Source organism: Acipenser ruthenus, chromosome 5 (genome assembly GCF_902713425.1).
Source record: "Acipenser ruthenus chromosome 5, fAciRut3.2 maternal haplotype, whole genome shotgun sequence".
Lineage (NCBI taxonomy): Eukaryota > Metazoa > Chordata > Actinopteri > Acipenseriformes > Acipenseridae > Acipenser > Acipenser ruthenus.
In genome coordinates this window covers 44,675,811-44,691,164 of record NC_081193.1, presented here as the reverse complement: position 1 = coordinate 44,691,164, position 15,354 = coordinate 44,675,811, and positions in this window count along the sequence as shown.

Here is a 15,354-nt window from a genome sequence, read left to right as displayed (position 1 = left end):
CAAAAATAAAAAAATCTAGGATTATATAAATTTATTCTTACCGATATTTTTTTTTTTCCTAGAATTAATATAATACTCTGTAAGGAGTGCAAACCAAGGTTTTAAAATCAATTTCCTTACATCTTATTTATTTGAGCTAACAACTCTGTCACAAGTGGGTGAAATATGTAAGGTATAAACCACAGTGGGCTGTGCAGTTCCCGTGAAATATACACACGCCTAGGTGTTGATTAGTCCCGAGGTGAATCAGAGGCAAAGCCAAGGGCCTTTAACCACACAGGCATGCATATATTTCATGGAAACCACATGGCCCCAAGTGGTTTTTATACCGCTTATAAAACAGCTATTTCAAAGTTAATTGTCATTTGGGGGAAGAAAAATCATGAAAACACTTTTTAAATTGAATAAAAAAACGAGAAACTGTTATTGCTTACTGTCTTTGTATAAGAACAGTATGTAGTGAGAAATGTGGGCAACTAGATAAGCCTATTGTAGATTTATTACCAGTATTTTGAAATTGTACTCAACTAAACATTTTTTTAACCTAAAGTGCTGGATTTGTATCACAGTAGTGATACTCATTAGGCTTGATTTTAATGACCTGGCAAACCTCTAACGCTAGGGCAAAAACGTATTTGCCCCTGGTTTGATGAAAAAACCCTGCGTAAACTGCCTTTGCCCTGTAAGGTGGTGATGTTGGTGACGCTTTGCCCCATCCTCTACCTTCTGCGTTAGTGCCAGGGGCAAATTAGCTTTAAGCAATTTCTATAATGTCACAGAGGCAGACGACAGTGGAAGAGCAAGAGAGAGAGACAGTGAGAAAAACAAACACACACACAAATAATTTGTGCCGGCAGAAAACATAAAAAAGTGAAAAGAGGAAGAAAAGTGTTTATGCACTGCAAATTTGTCCTAAAAATATTTAGTATATCGTATGAAAAATAAATCAAATATAGGCATATGCACTTCTAACTTTGTATTTATTTATGTAATAAAGCCCAACTGTTTCCCATTTAGAAAACAACAGGTCAAACAGTCTCGCCACAGGACTAGGTGGTGGTTTTTGGAGTCTCCTCAACTCCCTCTGAAGCATGTTGAATCCCGACTGCTGTAGTTGCAGGAATGGGTCCTCCTCAACAGACACCTCTACCCTTCAGGCTTTACGCCTGGATTGTGCTCCTCTCATGAACACTCTCCTTCTCAGAGGCACCACTGGTGGTTAGGGAGAGGCTGTCTGCCGTGGGATGCCGTCATCTGTGTGTTGCTAGGAGGTGGCGTCATGTTCTACAACTTCTGTTTCAGGAGGACTTCCTGGGTCTGGGGTCTCTGCAGGCTCTTCCTCCCCCTTCTGGCACATAGGATCTACAGAGCAAAGAACAAACAATCACATCAGGCACCTTTTTATTGTGTTTTTGAAATGTGTTTTGTAAATTTCCATCCAATAGACAAAAATATTTATAATGAACTATAAACGAATAGTATATTATACAGCAGTATTTAAATATAAACATGCATAATGGTAGTGATGTTTACAACACTAAGTCCTTTCATAAATGAAAAAAAATATGTAAAAACAAGTGATGTCTGCAATGAAAGAAAAACGTACCCGCAGATGGAAGGCCAGCTTCCGGTCTCCCAAAACCCAGGATGCTCTCTCTCTACAGAGTTGCTGAGGCCACCTCCTCTGCCGCTGTTAAGGGCGCGCTGGTGAAGATCCCCCATCTGTAGATACTGCAACCCATGTGCAGAGACCAATTTCTCCTTGGACCTCTGCCGCACATCATTGAATTATTTGGACGACGTGCCCTATACACTGTGCTATAAATTGTCTCCTTTTTTCTTTTCAACCTCCTAGAATAATATCTCCAACTCATGTGGAGTGAACCGTTGCTTTCTTTGCCTGTCACTTGTTCTTCTGTTCTGCTCTATAGCTTGGCTTAGTTTATCAAAATTATATAGGTCGTGCAAAGATAAAGCACTGTTTCAATAAATAAATGGTTACACTCTTTTCACATGTCTTAAATTAAACAAAATGGTCAGGTTTATTGGAAGCCAAGAACTAACTTCTTATATGTCTGTTAATTTCATTTTTTTTTAAATGTATTTATTTATATAATATCCAATTTATGAAAATTACACACTCATCACATTTTCTTGCTTCATTTTGTGTATTTAGTCTGCTGGTTTAATAAAAGAAGAATTAAGTTGTAGTCAATCTCAGATCTCCAGGCCTACTGACGACCTCATTATGAACTCACTTCCTTTCAACAGTTTTCACAAGGCATAACTTTATCCGTTACAAGTTGTCAGAAATAATTACTTCATACTTGCGACAAAGCAGACAGTGATTTCAAAGATTTACTGTACATGTCTATAAGTACTGTGAAGTGGAGATGTTAAATCAGGATGTCAAAGCCAATTTAACTTATAACTTCATTTTACCAAGTGAGGGCTGAGGCCTGCCCCTTTAAATAGAGTGTATTTGGTGGGGTTTCTGAATAAAATATGGTTTTGTTTGATTGTAAACAAATTGAAACCCAGTGTGTAGCAGGAGGCCAGGTGTGAATTGAATAATTGATTATCCATTAACCCTGGTCACCTACCTTTAAAAAGAGTCTGGAAAGTCAACCCTTTGTTTGTTCTTCATTTGTTTGGTGTTTGTTGTGTTCTCTGAGGATTCATGACTGCGCAGATAGCCAGGAAGTGGGAACCAAGTGCATGACTGAGGACCACGGTGTGTGGTAGGCAATAATTTAGGAGAATTTTAGTTAGTTTATATAGGGAGAAGGTTCCCCGTGCAGGACCTCCCTTTTAATGGGAGCAGCACATGGCTGAGCTTGGCCACCTCGGGTCAATTGCAGAATACCAGTGATTCAGTCCACATCAAGTGAACTAAAATGCGCACTAGAAAATCCTGCAAATCTGTACTAACTTAATCCTGATTGCAGCGTACCAAACAGATGATCCTGGTAATTGGTTTAACTGATCTTATCAAGTGGAATAAGGTAGACTGATGGAGGACTAACCTAGTGCTATGACCAATGTTTTGATTCACCCTATAGAATTAACACATTTTGCTTCATAAAGTTGAATGAAACCTGCTGAATAATGTTACATTAATATATTAAATTACAAACTGGTTTGTAGTTTTCCATATACTTAACAAAAAAATTGAGAAACTGAGAAATGTGACATTAAATACTTTAGTTCTATTTCCAATACAGTAGACTTTTGCAATATACTTTAATAGTTTTGTTGATTACATGATAAATAAAAGATCTAAATTATGTTCATGTGTGTATATAATTACAGGGTTAGAAACTCTCCGCAGGCGAATTAAATCTGATGAGGGCTAGTTAATGTCTGTGTCTCAGTAGTCCTCTGGGCGAGTACTTAAAACAAATGTACACATATACTCTCATGTTCAGTCTTGCGTTAAAAAATGCAGGGAAGTCAATTTTCTAATGGGGTGTAGCAGTAGTGAATAAGCATTCACAAATAATGCTTAGAACTGAAAACCACCCTTCATCTCCCCTGCAATGCCAACCCCACTTAATGACGTTTTACTTTTGTGTTCTCCCTCTGCGCGGGATGTGAAGTTTATCGTTTGAATTTACTGAAACACGTTGCATCTTTTGAAGTAACGTGTTTCAGTAACTGACTGAAGATGTCATTAGCAAAGGGAGCCGGTTGTACGAATGAGGTCAAACAACAGGCAATGTTTTACTAAACATTTTAAAATGAATAAACAGTAACAAAACACCTGTTATGCCAAGATATTAATAGATAAACCAACCAAACATGAGTTCAACTTTACTGTAAACTATTTACATTGTGGTGTTCATAAAATTGTGTGTATGTATGTACTGTGTGTGTGTGTGTGGGCTGTGTGGTCCAGTGGTTAAAGAAAGGGGCCTGTAACCAGGAGGTCCCTGGTTCAAATCCCACCTCAGCCACTCACTCATTGTGTGACCCTGAGCAAGTCACTTAACCTCCTTGTGCTCCCTCTTTCGGGTGAGACGTAATTGTAAGTAACTCTTCAGCTGATGCACAGTTCACACACCCTTGTCTCTGTAAGTCGCCTTGGATAAAGGCGTCTGCTAAATAAACAAATAATATATATATATATATATATATATATATATATATATATATATATATATATATATATATATATATATACAGTACTGTGCAAAGGTTTTAGGCAGGTGTGAAAAAATGCTGTAAAGTAAGAATGCTTTCAAAAATAGACATGTTAATAGATTATATTTATCAATTAACTAAATGCAAAGTGAGTGAACAGAAGAAAAATCTAAATCAAATCCATATTTGGTGTGACCACCCTTTGCCTTCAAAACAGCATCAATTCTTCTAGGTACACTTGCACAAAGTCAGGGATTTTATAGGCATATAGTCAGGTGTATGATTAAACAATTATACCAAACAGGTGCTAATGATCATCAATTCAATATGTAGGTTGAAACACAATCATTAACTGAAACAGAAACAACTGTGTAGGAGGAATAAAACTGGGTGAGGAACAGCCAAACTCAGCTAACAAGGTGAGGTTGCTGAAGACAGTTTACTGTCAAAAGTCATACACCATGGCAAGACTGAGCACAGCAACAAGACACATGGTAGTTATACTGCATCAGCAAGGTCTCTCCCAGGCAGAAATTTCAAGGCAGACAGGGGTTTCCAGATGTGCTGTCCAAGCTCTTTTGAAGAAGCACAAAGAAACGGGCAACGTTGAGGACCGTAGACGCAGTGGTTGGCCAAGGAAACTTACTGCAGCAGATAAAAGACACATCATGCTTACTTCCCTTCGCAATCAGAAGATGTCCAGCAGTGCCATCAGCTCAGAATTGGCAGAAAACAGTGGGACCCTGGTACACCCATCTACTGTCCGGAGAAGTCTGGTCAGAAGTGGCCTTCATGGAAGACTTGCGGCCAAAAAGCCATACCTCCGACGTGGAAACAGGCCAAGCGACTCAACTATGCACGAAAACACAGGAACTGAGGTGCAGAAAAATGGCAGCAGGTGCTCTGGACTGATGAGTCAAAATTTGAAATATTTGGCTGTAGCAGAAGGCAGTTTGTTCGCCGAAGGGCTGGAGAGCGGTACACGAATGAGTGTCTGCAGGCAACAGTGAAGCATGGTGGAGGTTCCTTGCAAGTTTGGGGCTGCATTTCTGCAAATGGAGTTGGGGATTTGGTCAGAATTAATGGTCTCCTCAATGCTGAGAAGTACAGGCCGATACATATCTATCATGCAATACCATCAGGGAGGCATCTGATTGGCCCCAAATTTATTCTGCAGCATGACAATGACCCCAAACATACAGCGAAAGTCATTAAGAACTATCTTCAGCGTAAAGAAGAACAAGGAGTCCTGGAAGTGATGGTATGGCCCCCACAGAGCCCTGATCTCAACATCATCGAGTCTGTCTGGGATTACATGAAGAGAGAGAAGCAACTGAGGCTGCCTAAATCCACAGAAGAACTGTGGTTAGTTCTCCAAGATGTTTGGGCCAACCTACCTGCCGAGTTCCTTCAAAAACTGTGTGCAAGTGTACCTAGAAGAATTGATGCTGTTTTGAAGGCAAAGGGTGGTCACACCAAATATTGATTTGATGTAGATTTTTCTTCTGTTCACTCGCTTTGCATTTTGTTAATTGATAAATATAAACTATTAACATGTCTATTTTTGAAAGCATTCTTACTTTACAGCATTTTTTCACACCTGCCTAAAACTTTTGCACAGTACTGTGTGTATATATATATATATATATATATATACACATACAGTCACCTCCAAAATTATTGGCACCCTTGATAAAGATGAGCATAAATAAAGCATAAAATAAATAATGCCAGTACTGAGCTATATTGTAATTTTCCAACATGTGGAAAATATTTGACTTTATTAATGATTCAATTTATTTCCAAAAAAAATGAAGTGTCACAATTATTGGCACTCTTGTTTTCAGTATTTTGTGCACACTCCCCTTGTAAGGATAATGTTTTTCTATAATGTTTAATGAGATTGGAGAACACATTGGGAGGGATCTTAGACCATTCCTCCATACAGAATCTTTCCAGATCCTTGATATCCTTCGGTCTGCGCTTATGGACTGCCCTCTTCAATTGAAACCACAGGGTCCGGAGACTGAGATGGCCATTGCAAAATGTTGATTTTGTGGTCAATTAACCTTTTCTTTGTGGATTTTGTTGTGTGCTTGGGGTCACTGCCTTGCTGGAAGATCCAGTTGCGGCCAAGTTTCAGCCTCCTGGCAGAGGCAACCAGGTTTTTGGCTAAAATGTCCTGGTACTGGGTAGAGTTCATGATGCAGTTGACCTTAACAAGGGCCCCAGGACCAGTGGAAGCAAAACAGCCCCATAACATCAAAGATCCACCACCATATTTTACAGCAGGTATGAGGTTCTTTTCTGCACACGCATCCTTCTTTTCATGCCAAACCCACTGCTGGTGTGCGTGGCCAAAGAGCTCTATTTTTGTCTCATCTGACCATAGCACTCGGTTCCAATCAAAGTGCCAATGCTGTTTAGCAAACTCCAGGCGCTTACGTTTGTTGGTTGCTCTCAATAAAGGCTTTTTTTTCTGGCAACCCTTCCAAATAGCCTATTGGCATGGAGGTGATGTCTAATTCTAGATTTGGAGACTTGGTGACCCCAAGATGAAACCAAGTTCCGTAATTCTCCAACTGTGGCCCTTGGATTTCCCTTTGCCTCCCGAACCATCTGCCTCACTGTGCGTGGGGGCAAGATACACTTGCGTCCTCTACCAGGCAAGTTTACCACTGTTCCAGTGGTTTTGAACTTCTTAATTATTGCCCTAATAGAGGTAAGAGGTTGTCACACGGCTGGCTGAGTGGTGCCGTCAGATCCAGGAAATGAATAACACACAGGACAGATGAAATGAAATGATGAAAGCGCTGTTGCGCGGTTTATTATAAATAAAAGGTTTAAACAAACAGAAGACAGGACACGGCACTTTACGCCAAAATAAATAGACAAACAAAACAGACTAACACTTAACAAACAGTGCACGGAGAGACACACAAACACGGTGAGTTTAAATAAACAAGTATCGTGCTGGTCCTACCAGCATGCAATAGCAATTGATATCTTTTTGTTATCGTTTATTTTACCTCCTTGTCCACAGCCGTTCTCCACTCACCGAACACACAACCCCGAGTGAGTAAAACGTGCATCTATATATACTGTTGTGCTGGGATTCAATTACTAATTAATTATTCACTTGAATCCCAGCACGTGAATTAATTATGTGCAACCTCGTGCTCACATATTATATACTTTAAATGCACGTGAAGTGATGTGCAATCCTGTGCCTAAATACAATTATACATTTTAAATAACTAGTGCTGCACACATCCATTTATATCCCGTGCAGCCATCTCTATACACCAACATTAACACACCACACGCAACATAGAACACAGAAATGCACACAGGGGCGGAGCACATTGCCACAGAGGTATATTTAGTTTTTTAGCTATAGTTTTGTTCCCATTGCCTGATTTTATGAAGGTCAACAACCATTTGTCTCTTTTCATTTGTGAGTTCTTTGCCTTTCCCCATGGTGATGGATGACAAATGGATTTCATATATGTTACCTCATTTTTATACAGTGAAACAGAAAGCCATGGAAGGCCACAATACAGTTCCTTAAGACCGAGATGAACTTAAAGAAGTAGAACATTATTGCAGATTTAATTTTGTTTGATTTCATTTATAATAATCTTTAGGGGTGCCAATAATTCTGACACCTATCTTTTTGAGAAATTTTTATTACTTGTTAATAAAAAAACTTTTTCTCTGAGCAATTATATTAGAATAAAAGAATATGGTTTTCCCATATATTTGAGCATAAAATATAGCTCCTTACCTGTGTTGTTTATTTTATACAGTCTTTTTTGCTCATCTATACAAAAAACAGCAGCTCTGCATTTACAAATGTCCTCTAAATTGTACACAATGTTCCAGAGCTAATTGGAACAGCTTGTGCTTTCCCCAGGCAATGCTGTTTTCAAATTCAATACAAACAACATTTTTTGGGTCACTTGCCAGGAGAGATTAACTAAGTTTGGTTTAAAATTGAAATGGTTTCTAAAATTATCATTTGTAGACAATTTTTCGGTTAATGAATTACAAGTGTTAATTAAAATACAGGTATTTGGTCCCATATTGAACTAATAGCTCACTTGTCATTTATATAACAGACAGTCAGTAAAGTGTGATTTTGATGGTTCTACTGGATCACTCAGCAGTATGTCTTTTATTTATGCCTTTATCTTCAATATAATTGTAAAGTGTCTAATTATCACAGTGTGCTGGACAAGACAAGCTGTTTCTTTATAAACCATTTAGCAAAGTAGCTTTTTGAAGATTCACTCGCAGACTAAAACAAATTATCTACTTGAAACAGATTTTTTGCTTTTGAGCTATGTTCATATCATAAGTTTTATCTTGATTTAGAAATTAAAGGCAGCTATACATTTTAAACTGCTGGGGGGGGGGGGGGGGGGGATTTCCACAGAGCAATAAAAACAGGTATAGAGAATCACTAGATAACCAACCAGATCTTGGGTGTACCATCGTGGATCATATAGGATGATGCAGCTGACACCTGAGATTTAGAACATAAGAAAGGTTACAAACGAGAGGAGGCCGTTCAGCCCATCTTGCTCGTTTGGTTGTTAGTAGCTTACTGATCCCAGATTCTCATCAAGCAGCTTCTTGAAGGATCCCAGCGTTTCAGCTTCAACAACATTACTGGGGAGTTGGTTCCAGACTGTAGTGAAGAAATTAAGCTGACAAATGTTTTTTGATTCAAAAACACTATGTACAAGAAAGGTATACCTCCAATACAATCATATAAGCACGAGATTTAAACTGACTTTGGACAAGGCCTCAGTACAGCTCAGTGCATATGTTTGTATTAGAAAGCACGGATATCCATGGAGTCAATTTGAAAGAGATGAAAAGACAAAACTTTACAATATTTGGCATTTATACCTTTGTAAGCAATTGCTGACTCCACTCCCATTTGTCTTACATCTGTCCAATGATAGGGGTTTCCACTCTACCATTGCACATTCCCTCTGCGGGGGAAAAGGAGGGGGTTGAATACCACGTTGTACCTAGCAGGGTGCATCCCTCTTGTCTTTCAGTTCCCCTCCCCCATCTCACACTATCTCTGCTAATATCCTGCCTTTTGGCGTTTAGCTCAGATACTTATCTGTGACTTTCAGTCGTGTTAGGCTATGCCAAACTGCACATAGCTGGTTATGCCGATGGGAAATGAAAGAACTCGAAACTTACACAATACTGTATAGAAACTTAATATAAAAGCATATTAAAGCAAGTGAATTAGTAAAACTTATAACATAATTAATACCTCATGCAGAAAGCCATCACTACAGACTCCCACAAAGTGCCTCCTATTTTCTGTTTTGAATGCCCCTTTATCTAATCTCCATTTGTGACCCCTGATCCATGTTTCGAAAAAGTCCCCTAGGTCGACATTGTCATTACCTTTTAGAATTTTGAATGCTTGAATCAGATCGCCGCATAGTCTTCTTTGTTCAAGACTGAACAGATTCAATTATTTTAGCCTGTCTATATACATATGATATGCCTTTTAAACCAGGAATAATTCTGGTTGCTCTTCTTTGCACTCTTTCTAGAGCAGCAATAACCTTTTTGTAGCGAGGTGACCAGGTGACATTTACTTCCCTTGATTTAAATTCAACACTTTTCACTATGTATATCCAAGCATTTTGTTGGCTTTTTTTTTTATAGCTTCCCCACATTGTCTAGATGAAGACATTTCTGAGTCAACATAAACTCCTAGGTCTTTTTCATAGATTCCTTCTTCAATTTCAGTATCTCCCATATGATATTTATAATGCACATTTTTATTGTCTGCGTGCAGTACCTTACACTTTTCTATATTAAATATCATTTGTCATGTCTCTGCCCAGTTCTGAATGCTATCTAGATCATTTTGAATAACCTTTGCTGCTGCAACAGTGTTTGCCACTCCTCTAATTTTTGTGTCGTCTGTCAATTTAACAAGTCTGCTTACTATACCAGAATCTAAGTCATTAATGTAGATTAGGAGTAGCAGAGGACCTAATACTGATTCCTGCCGTACTCCACTGGTTACCTTGCTCCATTTTGAGGTTTCTCCTCCAATCAGTACTTCCTGTTTTCTACATGTTAACCACTCCCTAATCTAGGTGCATGCCTTTCCTTGAATCCCTACTGCGTTCAGATTGAGAATTAATCTCTGGAAATCTAAATAAACCATATTGTATGCTTTGCAATTATTTATTGCCGATGTTGCATCCTCAAAATAAATCAAGCAGGTTAATTAGACACGATCTCCCTTTCCAAAAACCATGCTGACTGTCTCCCAGGATACTGTTACCATATAGGTAACTTCCCATTTTGGATCTTATTATAATTTGCATAAGTTTACATATAATAGAAGTCAGGCTTATCGGTCTGTAGTTACCTGGTTCGGTTTTGTCTCCCTTTTTGTGGATCGGTATTACGTTTTCAATTCTCCAGTCTGTCGGTACAACCCCTGTGTCAAGAGACACTTGCAAGATCGTGGTTAGCGGTTTGTAAATATCTTCTTTCATTTCTTTGAGTACTATTGGGAGGATCTCATCTGGCCCAGGGGATTTGTTTATTTTAAGAGCTCCTAGTCTCTTTAACACTTCTGCCTCTGTAATGCTGAAGTTATTTAAAACTGGATAGGAACAGATCGACATGTGGGGCATGTTGTCTGTATCCCCCTTTGTAAAAACTTGCAAAAAGTAATCATTTAATATATTTGAAATTTTTTCTCTTCATCTATGATGTTGCCATTTGTATCTCTTAGACATTTTACTTCCTCCTTGAATGTTCTTTTGCTGTTATAATATTGGAAAAACTTTTTGGAATTGGTTTTAGCCCCCTTGGCAATGTTCATTTCTGTCTCTCTCTTAGCCTTTCTAACTTACTTTTTGACTTGTGCTTGCAGTTTCAAATACTCTTTCTGTGTACTTTGTTCTTGGTCCCTTTTAAATGCTCTATAAAATGCCTTTTTTCTCCAGAATTAAAAAAAAAAAAAAAAAATTCCATTAAACCATTTTGACTTCGATTTTGATTTGTCTTTGATTTGGGAATATATAGATAGATAGATAGATAGATAGATAGGATAATATATATATTATATATATTTTTTTATAAAATCTAATTGTTTTGGTCAATAGTTTATGTACAGGGGGAGTTAAGGAGTACAGTGATTCTATGGCTTTTATGAGATTGAACATATGTCAAGCTCTGGGAAAGTATAAGGAAGTAGGTATCATGCTCCAGTATGTTGTGAATAAAAGTGCCAGTAGTGAGATATTGATATACTGTACATTTACTTTCTCTTCTTGAAACTCAGACATAAAGGACTACCAAGCACTACTATCGAGAGTGCCCCAACCAGAAATGGGAAGCCCTATTTAATCCAGCAGAGCAAGTAGCTGCACGCGGCGACTTGCTGCAGTATATATTTGGTTGCCAATCATGTTGAAGAAGAATTGGTGATTCATCAAAAGTTGAACCAGACAAGTGTTGAATAGGGTTCTGGTGCTTATCAAAACTTTATGGTCCTACAACTTAAGGGAACAAGGAGGGGGTACTGCGATATTTGTCAGCCTGCTCGAGGACATGGTATATATTTATTTATAGCTAAGAGATGTCAGAAGAAGCATTCTTTACAAGTGATCATGACATAATTATGTGTAGCTTCTCACAAGCTGTTACTACGAATTTGTCTGTGGTAAAGGCTAGTGTCATTTACAAGTGGGAATAGGGCAGTAAAATAAAAAAAGGCACAAAGTGCTGGTAATCGCAGAACAACAGCAAGTCTTTGCTTGTATTTTCTGGCTTATTTGCCAGAACAAATTCTGTACCATAACACATCTAATCAGTTCACTTTTAACACGGCAAATATAGACTGGAAACAAAACTTTATTAGCAGCATTGCAATTTTAAGACATTTTTTGATAATATTTAACTGTTAAGATAATCAGCTTATTACAGTCCAGGTTTGAGAAATGTAGGTAACAAAAAATAAAGATATTTAAAAAAAATGTAATATATAAGTCTGGAATGAGTAAAAACTTACTTAACAGAAAGCCACTGAAGAGAGACAGAATTGTGAAACTATATATAATTAAATAAAAATAATAATAAAAAAAGTCCATACTTTTCTAAATAAAATGACATTCTGAAAGCTGCAGTAGTCCCACAGAAAATATATCAAGATGCAGGAAATATGTTTTAGTTTATGGGCCAGCAACAACAGGTACCAACTCTTGTGTGTTTTTTGACGGCTAATTTTACACCTAGAAACTTGAGATCCAACCGCTTTGTTAAAATGTACTCAAATGATTGCAGTAATGGTAGTATGTTAGTGGCTAACATTAGAATCCGTGTACTCTTAACAAACAGATCGCTGATAGCCATATAGGAAACCCCAAATGCATTGAATTTGCAGATGTTCCATGTCTTTGTGGTCATGTTAGATAACCTCTGATACTTCCTGCTTGAAACTCTGTAGGATTGGCCCAGTTCCTACATAGAATATTGCAGTTCAACTAATCAATAATTTTTCCAAAGGCAATTCTTCTGGCTTGCTTGCAACACCCCAAGTTTGTCTCCCATCAGCAATTTTACAATTTCAAAGAGATTTTATGTGACTGGTTGTATTTTAGCCCCCGGTCCCCACCCCCACCATCAAACTGAGAAGAATCTCAGCTTCATCCATATAGAATATCAGAAATATGGAGCACTTGTATTGCTTTGCTGTTATCGTTTGTGAGTAGGTCGCTTATTTTAATATTTATAAGTCTTTTACCACTTACCAGTTTTGCTATCAGTTGGTTTACATAACCGCACATTTCTGTAACTCACACATCTTTTTAGCCCTGCTAAAAAGGGCTACACGCATTAAAGATGGACTGCTACTGTTTAGCACCTCTTGTTACTGACATTTTACTTTTAATAGCTTTTTATAACCCTTAATTTTACATACAATGAATGGTTTTATGATGTGGTAAAGTAACAGACGCAATCTTACTATTAGACCCATTACTGAAGCTGCCAGCTGTCAGAACAAACACTTCTGAAATGTTTGTTGACTGGAAACTTTAGATACGCAGGGGTGTACAATTCGTATCGCCAGACGCCCGGGATAACTAGGTTTGTGTGACGGACAACAAGTTTTGCCATTTTATACTTTGCCCGTCGGACAAGTAGTTTTTATTTATTTATTTTTCCTATATTTGTTCTGTTGTTAGAAAGACACTCTGGGTATATTTCTAGAGAGCCACGCAAGTTTCTGAAAACTGAATTGCGGAAGTCCAAAACATTTAAAAAAGTGTTTACGTCCCACCCCTATCACTTCTGATTGGCTAGTTGTGGGAAAAGCTGATCTTCTATTGGTTACAAAGAAACCCAGAAATGGCTGCCAAGACAGCCTCTGGCAATCCAGACTAATCTTTTAAATTTAAGGTATTTGTGTTTTTTGTACATTAGCAAATAAGTGATGCTGCTTTCTTAATACATGAACCTGACATTTTTAAATGCAGCAATCTAGTAAAGTTACAACAACAAAAAAACACACCATAGTAACTAAGGTATTGGCAGATTACAATAAATCGTGTTGTGTAATTTATAAAATAATTTGAGTCAACTTTGTGATCAAGCGTGTACGGGAGCACGTCAATTGGTCCCGTGACAATTGGTCCTGGCGAAAATGAGTCCCAGCGACAACTGGTCCCGGCAAAAATTAGTCCCACCGATAACTGGTCCCGACGATAATTAGTCCCGGTGACAATTCACCCCTGTGACAATTGGTCCCTGTAGCAGGGCAGGAGCCCTGCACATGAAGAGGCCTTTTTTGTGTATAGATGTAAATAGTATTGTGTAATTGTACAACGGGCTGAAGATCGTCCAACTTACCCCAGCAGAGACCAAAATATGTTGCTGAAATCCTCCGATCGCTGCGATGGTGAACCAGGATCGGAGTGAAAAGAAGCTGCCAAAACTGCCAACGGCCGGAGTTGGGGTTTGTGTTGATACATAAAGATTAGTTCGAGGATGGTAGATCCCCATAAAGTATAGCAAGGTGAGCAAGCGGGACCTCCATGCATTAGGTAGTAGCGCACGCCGTTTTTACGGCATGTTTTATTTTATAGTTTTTTGTATTGTGTTTTATTTTGTTTTTTTGTACGCTGGCCGTATGTACTCAGTGAGCTACCATGGTTGGTAGTGTCATGTGAGCTGTTCTCATTGTGTGTGTGTGTAAATAAATCCTGCGCGCCTGCGGGGTGTGTCAACTTCAACCTCTGTCTTGATCTCCTGCCTGTCACTCAGCAGTGAATGCACACACCCACAAGCAAGATCCCTGTTACAGTCCCCAAAAGATATTCTCCATATCAACATTTGTAACCACATGCAAGTGTTTAAAGCTGTTGGAATATCATTGCAAACTGTAAGAATTAATTGTGAACCGGGGTGTGTTGGGAAACGCGTGTTGTGTATGGTTTGTCTCTTTCTCCTCTTGCTGTTGCTTCAGCTGTCAGGTCTGTGTCCCTCCCTGCTGTGCGTGATCAGCCACTATGCGTAACACGCTGGTATGAGCTCACGTGGTCTGGTTGGGAATATGCAAATTGAGACTGCAAATACGAGCCAATAAGTGTGTCCGCTACAACACTTTTATGATTAATGCATTTGTGTCTGTAGTTTTTAATCGCTTACCTCAATATGTTTCCTTGCAAAACTTTCAAAATGTTATCTCTAATAAGCTGGCCGCTAACAGCAATTAGAACAAATGTTTGAAGTTTTCCTACTGAAGCGCTGTGGTGTAGAGGTTAAGATAACTGCCCTGCAACATAGGAGTTGTAGTTTTTTAACACGTTAATTATTAAAAGTGACATTACTAGAATCTACAAGTTCGGGTTATCATGTCTGTTACAAAGTAGGCTATAATGTTGGTTTTACATTTAGTGACATAACCTCTATTTTGTAATGCTATAGACATACATTTTTTACCTTTTAAATTGATCCAGTACATGATGAAAAACTGACCCTCACTTAATATTAAAATAAGTATGCTATAAATAACAGAAAAGTAACAGAAGAAAGTTTGTTTTATGGAGTTTTCAGAACATAACAAACCATTATCTCATCCCATCTCTTTATATAAAGCCAGGCTTTCACAGTTCTTTAGAAGTTATTTAGAATCCTGTTACAGTAACC